Here is an 11,910-nt window from a genome sequence, read left to right as displayed (position 1 = left end):
TTCTACCATATGAAGTATATTGGTTTATGTTACGAGTAATTTGCCTGAGCATTTACATACTGAAAACACATTTTATTAGAAATTGCTTGCATTGTATCTTGCAGTCAGTAGGGCTGACATAGACCACAAGTCTTTAGCTTAGCTCCCCTGGGCTTTGGGATGTACTCTTCTGTTTTGCTACATTCCCCAGTTCTGAGATGAGCATAGAATTTTCAGGTATCCTAATAGAGAAGAAGAAATTATCTGTTTTTTTTTTTTTTTTTTTTTTTTTTCCTTTTAGTACTGGGGATTGAAACCAAGAGTGCTCTATCTCTGAGCTATAATCTACCCAGTTCTTTTCGTCTTTTTATTTTGCTAGATGGCCAAGCCTGGCCTCAAACTTGAGATCCTCTTGCCTCGAACTCCCAAGTAGCTGGGATGGTAGGCATGTGTGGTAAAAAGAAACCATCTTTCCTGTGATTTCTTCCTAGGACACATTGCTGCAAAGCCCCTAGCAAACCCTGCTTCATTGGCTGACATTACATCATATACCCTAATCTGAAACCAACCGGTGGGAGGCATTCATTGACTTTAGGCCTGGATTGACAATTAGTCAATGGTGGATACAGGGGAGGTAGAATTCATATGATTGGCTTGGACCAGTGATTTTAGAAATGATTTGGGCCACTGTTGACAATTAGTGGCCAGTTTGACACAACAAAGAATTGTTCCATAACCTGCATGATTCTTTAGTATTCTTCGGAACATTCATATGTTAAGAAAACAAATAAGAACTATTACAGTTATCTGAGACTAAACCTCAACTCTTTTCACATTTTAAAACAAAGATAGTTTTTAATGTACCATGAATTTTCCAAGAATACAGCCACCAGATAATTAAGGGAAGATTCCACTTTATTTTGTTCAAGACTTGACCAAGAATTCTGTTTCAAAAGTCTTGATATTGCCAGCAGTGCTACCGATGATAATTAAGTGACCAACATGATTCTATTAAACATATTGACTCATTCCTTCTAATGTAATTTGCCTGAGCATTTATATATTGAAAACACATTTTATTAGAAATTACTTTCATTGTATTTGGCCTTTATATTACCTGATTTGTGTGAAATAATTTTACTGATTTCAGCAGTTGCTACTCCCTTGTATCTAGGATTCATGCTGCAGCTTATCTTATTTATTCATCTTAAGCATACGTGCTCTCTCCACATAGTTCAAACTTGGAGACTATACCAGTAAGTGGCTTTCCCCAAAGTTAATAGAACACTGCTTGGGGTTTGGGGAGATGAAGCCAGCATCTGGTTAAAATATCCTTTTAAATCGTTCAGGCAGAAGCCATTCCATTGCACTCTGAAGTGGATTCAAAACAATTTTCCAGAGAAGAGCCTGACCTTGCCATGGACACCCTTTGGCTTCCCTCAAAGAACATAGGTACGCATATCATTCAGTTGGTCATCCTTGGACTCCACAGCACAACTGGGCTGCTCTATAGGGGTTGACACTTCCCTGGGAACAGAGAGTTGGCTACACTCATGTTAGATATTAAGAACTACAATCTCGGGGCTGGGGAGATAGCTCAGTCGGTAGCGTGCTCGCCTTGCATGCACAAGGCCCTGGGTTTGATCCCCAGCACCACAAAAAACAAACAAACAAACAAACAAAAAAAAACAACAAAAAAAAAACCATAATCTCGAGTTCCTCATTACTTACTATTCACCCAAAACTTAGCTGATGACAATATTTAGAGATACTCCTTGGCAAATGTTATAGATTAGCATTGACCAAACTGCAGTGATAGAAATTTTCCATATCTGTGCTGTCGAGTGCAGGAACTACTTGCTTCTCAGATTGACTTAAATTACAAAGTCAAATTTTATTCACACAAGCCACATTTCTAGTGGTCAGTAAGTCACCACTGCCAATTGTATTGGATGACACAGATAGAGAACATTTCCATTTTTACAGAAAGTTCTTTTGGGTCACGCTTGTCTAAAATCTACCTTGGGTTCAAGTCAGGTCAGTGTAGAGCTAGATACTCAGACCACATTATGGCAGTGCCTTTACTGAGCTCTTCACTGATAAGTGGTGGTATCACTATACAGGGCTTATTAACACAAATGTTCACAAAAGCTACTGTCCTCTTGCAACAGGGAAGCCAAGGGGCTGGGGGCAGTTTCAAAGAACATATCCAAGGTCCCCCAGCTAGTAAGGGGCAGAGCTGGGATTTGAATTCAGCAGCTGGACTGGGGTCTCTTCACCATTGTGCTGTGATGTCATCTTGAACTGAAAATTGTCTCCTCACCTGTGGACCTAACCATTGCATCCATTCTAAGGAAAGTGACTGAATGCCATTGACACAGACCTTTATGGAGACCCCGAGGAGCAACTTTGGCTTCTAAACCAGAACCACAAGCCTTTCTGCTGAGCAGTTGTTTTGCTTTCACATGATGTTCTCTAACAATTGTGTAATTGACCAGGTAGAATGCCTTTCACACTGGATGCTTGGAAAGCTTAATGCCAAGCTTGGGTTCCCTCAGAAGCCATTGCAATAGAGGTCATTGTGGTGATTTATCATTTTATGTTTGCTATTCTGTGTGCATGATGGGGTATGGATAGTTGGGAGGTATTTTTTTGTTTTTTGGTTTTTTATAGTAGAATTGATAGGACTACCACAAAACTGCCTATTTTTTCCTGGAACCTAACAGAGGAAAGTATATTGACCTTTTGCAATTGGAAACAGTACTCTGTTGCCTCTACTCAAAAATGCAATTATGGTTTCTGGCATTCCTACAGATATCAGTTTACCTTATTTATGTGTCTTTCTTTGTTCCAAAAAGGGATTTAGGTTAAGCTGAATAAGCAGGTATTATTCTAAAGCATGGAAGTCAAATGTCCTAGGTTATTCTATTCTAGCGTCTTGATGAATCATTTGAATGAAGACTGAAAAATGGACATTAAGAGGTACTGTAATCACAAAATTTTAGAGGGACATTAGAAGGTGCATTGGGTTGGGGAACCAAGAGGGACTGAATGACTATAATCCCAAAGTTAGAAAGGACTAGAAATGTTATTTGAATCCAGATGTCATCCATTGCTCTTACCTTTTCCATAGGTCCCTTCCACATCTCCATGGTCCCCTGCTCCAATATATGGTTCCAAATTTTTTTTCCAGAAAACTGGTCTCATAATAGATATTGAGACCTATACTACTGATATACAGCATTTATTAAGCTTTTCACATGTAATAGAGTATAGTTTCAGCTGCAACTGATTGCTAACATAAGCTCTAGTGACCAAGAATGGCAGCACATCATTTTATAGCATTTGGAACTTTTCAAATATGGTGTTTAGAAGAATTTATCCTGAAGGAATCTAGTCATGCTTTCTAAATATTATTTTAAAATACAAGTGTTATGGTTTAGATATGAGGTGTCCCCAGAAGCTCATGTGTGAAACAATGCAAGAAATTTCAGAGGTGAATTGATTGGTTGTGGGAACCTTAATCTATTCAGTGCATTAATCCACTAGAATTGATTAACTAGGTGGTAACCGTAGGCAGTAGGGTGCTGCTGGAGGCAGTGGGTCACTGAAGATGTGTCTCCTCAAAAGAGGTTTATATTTTGTCCCTGCTGAGCAGAGTGGTCTCTTTCCCCTTCCTGGTATCATATTCAGGAAGCTGCTTTCCTCCACCACACTCTTGCGCCATGGTGTTCTGCCTCACCTAGGACCCAGAGCAATGGAGCCAGTTGTCTGTGGACTGAGACCTGTGAAACTGTGAGCTCCAAATAAACTTTTCCTCCTCTGAAATTGTTCTTGTCAGGTCTTTTGGTGGCAGCAGTGAAAATGCTGACTAAACCAAGTGACTGGTGTTAGACGTTTTTTTTTTTTTTTTGGAGGCGAAGTTTTTCTGTACAGCTGGGGTCAACCCTGAACCTTGTGATCCTCCTGCCTTAGCCTCCCTAATGGCTAACCAAGATGGACTTTCTTGTCTTTGTCTTCTTGTACTCTAATAGTTTTGGTGATTTTTTTTGTCAGGATGAAAAACTTGTAAGCCCAGGATGTAGATTTCTATAAAACAGTCTCCATGTGTTTCTCAACAGAAGAGTCACCATGCCACTCTCCCTTTAAAGCATCTTCCACTGTGGAAATGATTTGAGGATGCTAAGCAGATGACTCCAGAGTTTCATTAGTAGGCATAATGGTTATTTGCAGTACTTTTCTTATAAAAGCAACTATTTCTTCAAGCTTATTGTGGGCTGTATACTTTTGAGTTAGGAGATCAGAGGCTACAGGAACATGTGTAAACTTAAGCTCTAGGATTATAAAATGCCTTATTTGATGATGCTTAAAACTATTCATTTTATGGTCCTCCAGCAAGCCAGAGATGTCCTGCAGTTGCTAGTTGAACCCTCCATTATGTGTTCCATGTGTCCTTTCCCACATCTTTGCAAGCCTCCCTGAAAAGGCAGAGATATATGAATGGAGATAAAACAGCACACACTTAGGATAAAATCTTAGAAATCCCTCATCTTAGATGTTCACTAGGTTCCTGTTCCTTTATTTTTTTTATAAAGATTTATTATTGTTTTATTGTTGTTAACCTGAGTTTGGGAGATTTTTATGTCTGAATCAGTTTAAGGATCAATTTAAAAATAAGCCCTAACCAAGGGAAGTTCTGACTTGAAATACACAAACTATACCTCCTGAGATTCTTTTTAAAGATAAATTATTTTCTGGAATCATTATGAATTAAAGTATGCATGTATTACTTTATGAGTAGATACATTTGAGCAAATTGCAGTTGTTTTTCTGTTTTTCACAGTATCCCTTTATGTGTATTTAACTTTTTAAAACATGCAACATTAGCTCTACAGAATGCTTAATGTTTGTGCATGACCATAGGCTTAAATTCCTTCTTGGAGGTTAAAGAATAATTGCTCATCTAATTCTCTTATACCTTCATACTACGAATTGCAAATATTTAGAAATGTGGCATTGTAAAGTTAATTATTTCCTCCTGTAACTGGGCTAGGAGAACGTTATTTTCTGAGACAAGAAAAATTATTCCCTGTCTTTTGGGGATTGATTTCTAAATTTGAAAACTCTGTGTCAGAGTTGTCTGGTCTGTTTCACTGAAATTTCAGCTTCTACAAAATAAAAATAAGTTTTGAAATAGTTTCTAGGTCACTGGCACACAATACTGGCAAAAAAACCCAAAAAACAAAAAAACTATAACTTACTTTGGATAGCCCCAGTTAGCATGATCCCTCAGCACAGGCTGTTCTTTTAGATTGTGATACAAGTTTTAAAAAGTCCTTTTGCATTCTTACTCTGTAAACTTAGGCATGGGTGATTCTCCTTTATTTTAGTACATTCCCTGATTTGGGAGGAGGGAAGGATTTCACCACATATCAGTTCTATATTTCGCCTTATTGAACAATCCTCATTTATTTGTTATTTTAGGTAAGTTCCAATTTTGGACCAGACAGTGGGGGCTGTGGTTACACTGGAAAACACATAGACTAGGTGCTGACAGCTCTCAGCTTGACTTCATATGAACTGACCATGGTCAAATATTTTAAGTTCTCTGAACCTCTGTTTTTATGTGCAAGACAGAAATAAGAGCAACCTCACAAATCTGTTATAATTAATAAAAATAAGAATTATCTTATATTCAATGTTGTATATGTACCAGGAAGGTTAAAACTGTTATTATCCCATAAAGAAAATGAGGCTTAAGAAGTTAAGTGTGCCTTCTAAAGTCATGGAGTAGTGTCAGTTTTCAAACCAGAGTCTGTCTAACTGGTGCTTTCGGGCTTACCTCTTATGCCATCCATCCCACTTGGGTTGAGTAAGACATTCCATCTGAAGGTACCTGGTTCTTTGAGGGATTCAACATAAGTTATTTCTCCCTGCCTTGGAAGAAAGATTATATGTTTTATTGACTGAATTCTAGTTTTTTATGCTCAGTGAATGGATCTATCACAAAATTTCTGATTTGCTGAGGAAGTTTTAGTAACTGCTTTATTATGTGCATACCCTGCCCATTGTTTTTCATAGCAATGGCCTTATAAGAACCCATAGAACCTTCCCAATATGCTCATAGTTTAGAAAGAAGTAATTCTGCTTTCAGGGTTATATGGCTGAGCCCCTTTTCTCCTGCTGATTTTAATGGAGTCCTAATGATGCAGAAAGCAACTTTACTTCAGTCCTTCAGTTTACACATCCTCAAATGTCATTCCCAGTTGTGGAATAAATAGAGATAATCAGCTTATTTCAATGTCAGCCTTTTAAAATACATGTGATTTTTCTTGAATTTTTGCATTTAATTTGGATAAAATAAGCTGTAACAGAGGGTCTTCAGAATGCTTCTCAGTTACAAGAATTGATGCAAAGGAGGCAAAGGATGTGATGAGAGGCCATGCCTTCAGCACCCCAGAGGAACTGGTCTCTCTTCCTCGCCATTTATGGGATCCATGTGAAAACCAAATGCACAAGGCACACTTTTTTGCAGAACCCTCCACTTGTGTCTGGGAGTCAGAATGGTATGGTGATTGAATACATGGGCCTTGCAGTCAGACCTGGGTTTAGGCCCCAACCCTCCAGTTATGATGGCTTGGCCTTGGGCAGATTGCCACTGCCTTCTCCCCTAGCCTCAGGTTCATCATTTGTTAAATGGGAAACACTAATCAGAGAATCAAAAGAGATAATAGATGCAAAATGTTCAGTGCAGGATTTGGTGCACAGTGACCCTCAACAATTAGTGTAATTATATGATTACTTCCCCTTTTGGACATCTGCTACCTAGTGTTCTGACAGCCCCCACAGTACATTAAGAGGCATTTATTGCAGAAAGACAGGACAACTTCTGTTCTGCAATTGGTGGGGCCTGTGGGCATGGGCTCCCGGATAGCTTCAGTTCTTTTTTAAGTTTCCATTAAATAATACCATAATTGTTAGGGGATGTTGAACACAGTCCCTGCCAATCTTCCTGAACCTTCCTTGCAGGAAGCCAAGGGCCAAGGACATTTGAGGAGCTCCAGAACCCTTCCCTGTCGGGTGTTGAGAGACAGCTAAGGGTAAGAAGAGGATCAGCAGGCCCGTGCCTTCTAGTTCCTTCCATTTTTTTGTGATCTTACCTGTATTGGCCCATCTCTGTAGGATAGCAGGTTTGTTTTTACCTTCCCCACCTTTACAGAAAATAAAACTGAGGCTCGAAGCTTGGCAAGGCAAGACAAGCTGAATCCAGGCCATCTAATCTCCAGGTCACTGTTCTCGGCACCTGGCTGCTGTCACCTGAGCCTCAGAGGCCAAAAGAGAAAGGACACAGACGTCAGTGTCCTGGCGGGGGGCAGGGGCTGTCAACATCACGATTTGTGTCACAGAGCGTCATCTCCGAAGCTCTGCAGTTAGAGAGGAAGCAGAGGATCTGTTCTGCCCAGTCCTGCCCTGCAGGTGGCCCTGGCACCTGCCGCCCTGCTCACTTCCCAGGTCCTCCTCTGCGCGGGCAGCATGCCACCTCCACAAGGCAAATCACATCCATTTGATCTGAAACAAAAGGCTGCCATGGTGTCTGAAATGACAACTCCCAGGCGGGTGAGGTCATGCTGTTCTGTTTGTCTCCAAGGGCTGTGGGGATCCAATTTCAGTTGTGAAGAAAACGGTCTGGGGAAAAAAAGTTACTTCATTCGGAAAATTCCGCAAAGCCATAAATACAGCTTGCAGCGAATGAACGCGCACGCTCCTCGCTCCAGGGCCGACACGGGCTTTGGGAGGAGGAAGAGCGCCGCCCCGCCCCGCCCGGCCCCGCCCACCCCCGGCAGCTCTGCCGGCCGCTCCCAGACCCCGACTCCTCTGTGCGCGGTTCGGGCAGATCCCTCCTACCCGGAGCCTCTGGGTAACCCAGGGCGTGTTTCCCCTGGTTCTCATCCTAACTTGTCTCCGGCCAGTGCCCATCCCTGGAGCATCCAGCACAATTGTACTCACTTTCCTGTCTGCAATGGTTGACCTGCATTTCTGAGTTGCTATTAAAACAAAAGTAACATTTTGTTTTGTCGGGTCTTGTTTTGTTTTTTTGTGCCGGACATTGAACACAGGGGGCTCTCTACCACCGAGCTACACTCTTTTTATTTTGAGACAGGGCCTCGTTAAGTTGCCGAGGCTGGCTTTGAACTCGCCATCCTCCTGCCTCAGCCTCCCCGCACCGGCTTCGTTTTCATTTCTTATTTCCTTTCTAGTCTGCGATCTCTTGTGACTCCTTTTTTGGGTGTTTTATTTTGTTTGGCTTTTCTTATTCTTTTCTTTTTTCTTTCCAGTGAGCACAGGGAGAGGCAGAAACTGGAGGGTAAATTTTATTGTGCTTTTCATGAGAAACTCTGACTATAATGCCCAGCCGAGATTTTCAGCCCTGAGTCAGGAAGGGGCAGTCACTCCCAGGAAAGACCAGAACAGAGAGCTGAAATCCAGGGACAACTTTTCAAGACATGTTGGCTTTAATAATGTAAGAACAATATGGTAAGATTACAGAATTTTGGCAAACAGAAGAAAGTCTTTCTAACCCAGACTCTCATCATGTCTTCCAGGTGCAGGTCTGGTTAAGACACTGGGCCGTTTGGTCTACCCTGTTCCTCTTTGTCTCCTAACTTTGTCAGAGCACCCCTCTCCCTTGGGCCTCTACCTCAGGAAGTCAAAGCTCCACAGCGTTCCCCAGACTCTCATAGCCGGTCTTTCCGGAAACTCCCACAGCTTGTTTCCATTCCAAAATTAGTTCCTAGAATCAACAGGCCCCTTGAGTTTGGGCTTGAGAACATGAAATCCTTCCACATGGCCTACAAAGTATGCTGATCTCTGAGTAGCTCCCATGCAGCATCAGTACCTGGCCATTGTTGGAAAGGAAGAACTGTTCTTCTACCCACTTGGTGTAGTCACTGGGGATTTGCAAATTAAACAGACGAATGACAAATTAGCAATTGAAAAAGATTCCCATTTGCATGTATGTGAGAATATATATATATTATATATATATATATATAATATATATATATCTCCCAGATAGAACCTGGGGCTTTTGTGCCATCCTAACAGAAGGGAGGGCATTTCTAAGAGAATAAAGGACTTGGGAAAAATAAACAGGCCCTTGGGAGAATAGCTGGGGAATATGATAGTTTTTGTTTTAGCTTGTGCAATGCTGTGGATTGGAACCCGGGGCCTCACGCATATGAGGCAAGAAGTGCTCTGCCTCTGAGCTGCACCCCCAGCCCTGTTTGGGTGATTTCTTATCTGGGTGCTGACATCTCTTCAGTGATAAGTGTCAGTCTTCTCTGGCTGTGAAACTCCTGGGGAAGGGATTTATGATAGCCAAATTCTTTAGGAGAAGCTTTGCTTTTAGGAAGATAAGGGGAGTTCAGAAAAGCTCTCTTCCTGCAGCTGCTCATTGTCAAATGTCTTCAGGCATGGTGGCACATTCTGGACCCCCTTCCTATGCAGGGCTCCCTCTGGAATACCCTGCTGTCACCTGCAGCCATTCTCCAGGTCTGAGTTCCGGCCACATGTTTCACAGCTGCCCTTGCCCTTGGGCAGGCACAGTCAGGCACCCCCAGGCCCACTCCCACGGCTGCCCCTGAGCCTCAGTGGGACCTTCCGGGTACCCAGAGCTGGGTGGGAGCTGTAGGAAGGCAGTGGGGACCTTCCTGTTTTCCTCCGGATCCCCACTCCTAATCCAGTTCACACGCAGTGAGGAGGCACAGTGTGTTCTAGGTGAGGGCTTTTTGCCCCTGGGGCAATGAATCATGAGATAATATAAGAAAAAAACAAAGCCAACTTTTTTTTCTTTTTTTAAGTCCCCATTAACCCAATTAGTGAAATCCTGCAGGGGCTTTGTCTTCATGGAATTCAACTGTATCTTGATATTACTTGAAAGAAAGGAGCTATCTGCTAACATTTAGGAAAAGTGAATTTTCAAATCTTGGCATTTGATTTCTAGATGAATATATAACACAAGTCACTTATGTCACATGAATTTTCTAGTTCTCACTTTAAAATAATAAAAAACCAAGAACTTAATTTTGTATTAATTCTTTTTAGTTCCACATAACAATGGGATTCATTTTGACATAATTATAAAAGCATGGGATATGATTTTGGTAGTCTGTTTTGTTCAACCCAGTATTTCCAAAATAGTATCAGTTTTTTTTTTTTTTTTTGAAGTTTAAAGGGTCTCTTGATTTGTTTGTTATTGTTTATTCTATTTGGTTATACATGACAGCAGAATGCATTTTGATTCATTGTAGAAACATGTACTTAGGGTAATGATGTTTGTCTCATTTCCCATCTTTCCTTCCCCCTCTCCTCCCCTCATTTCCCTCTACACAATCCAAAGTTCCTCCTTTCTTCCCTTACCCCCTCCCCACCCACTCCTTTATGTATCAGCATCCACTTATCAGAGAAAACATTCGGCCTTTGGTTTTGGGGGATTGGCTTATTTCACTTAGCATGATATTCTCCAACTCTATCCCAAAATAATATAATTTTTAACAACCAAAATAAAAAACTCATGAGATACTTTGCATTCTTCTTTGTTCTATGACTTTGAAATTCCTCCCTTTCGGAGCATCTCAGTTCAGACTGGCCACGTTATAAGTGCTTGGGAACCACTGGTGGCTACTATGCTGAACAGCACAGCTCTAGACAAATGCCATCTATGTGTGAATTCCTGGAATACATGTGACCCCTGTGAATCTGACTCTGGCAAGTGGCAGTGGCTCTGGGGCTGCAGCTAGAGCCTAGCAAGCCAGAGACCCAGTCTATCAAGATCACAGGGCACAACTGAAAACCGAGGAGTCAAGAACCTGTCCCCATTTTCTCAATGCTGAGATGATGGGAGGGAGCCCTCCAGATCCACCTTTTCTCAGCTGTCGCTTGGATCAGTCTGATCAGACTCAGCTGAGAGGCTGCAGGTGGGAAGTTTGCTCCCACTGGTGTAACTTCACTAATTCATTCAACAAATACTCCTGGGCAGCCACAGGGCCAGGTGCTGCTCTTGGACTTGGGATATAGCGGATGGCTTGAGCAGATGGACAACAAAAAGTAAACAAAATAGATAAGCAGGTTGACTAGTATACTACAAAGTGGTGCATGCTCTGGAAACAAAGGGGAAAACAGGATAAGGTAAGGACATAAGAAGTTCTGGGAATGGAACAGCTTCCATTAAATTTGAAGGTCAGGCTGGCCTCACTGAGAAGGTGAGATTTGAACAGAGTTGAAGGAGGTGAGAAAGTTGACCAAAAGAACCTTCCAGACAGAACAGTTAGAGCCCTGGGGAGGGTGGGGAGCAGGAATGTGCCTGACACATTTGGGAAACAGTGGAAAGACTGATGGAGAGAAGACCAGAAGATACACTCCCAGAGGTAATGTGGGGGTAAGACGGCAGGGTCATTTAGGACTGGAAAGGTCATTGCAAGGGTATTGACTTTAACTTTGAGGAAAATGAAGAATCACTACAGAAAATTGACTGACGTGATCTGACTTAATTTTTAACAGGATCCCTCATGGCTGTGTTGAGAATAGAGTATGGGAGTCAAGATTAGAAACAGAGGGAGCAGCCAGGAGGCTATCCCAACAACCCAGTTGAAAGATGGTGGTGCTTGGACCAGGACAGTAGTAGTGAAGATTATAAAGAATGGGTCAGGTTATGGATCTATTTTAAAGGTGAAGCCAGTGGGGTGTGAGAAAAAAATAATAAAAAGTGACTCAGTTTTGTTTGTTTGCTTGTTTGAGCCCCTGCTAAGATGTTAAGGTCATCTACAGAGATAGGAAAGACTGCAGGTGGCTCAGTTTATGGGATATTATGGTCTGGATCTTAAATGTCTCCCAAAGGCCATGTTTCAAAGGCTTCGTTCCCAGCTTGTGGCA

General features: G+C 41.8%; 1 long non-coding RNA gene across 1 annotated transcript; it reads right to left on the bottom strand.

The window, feature by feature from the left end:
- Positions 1–1,679: 1,679 nt before the first annotated feature.
- On the bottom strand, positions 1,680–7,846 carry LOC306646820. Its single transcript, XR_013759973.1, has 3 exons — positions 7,140–7,846; positions 5,822–5,916; positions 1,680–4,457 (listed from the first exon to the last, which is right to left on the bottom strand). It is a non-coding gene; the product is annotated as an uncharacterized lncRNA (long non-coding RNA).
- Positions 7,847–11,910: the final 4,064 nt, after the last annotated feature.

This window comes from Sciurus vulgaris (genome assembly GCF_902686455.1).
Source record: "Sciurus vulgaris genome assembly, chromosome: 1".
NCBI lineage: Eukaryota > Metazoa > Chordata > Mammalia > Rodentia > Sciuridae > Sciurus > Sciurus vulgaris.
This window is presented reverse-complemented; position numbering and strand designations above follow the sequence as displayed.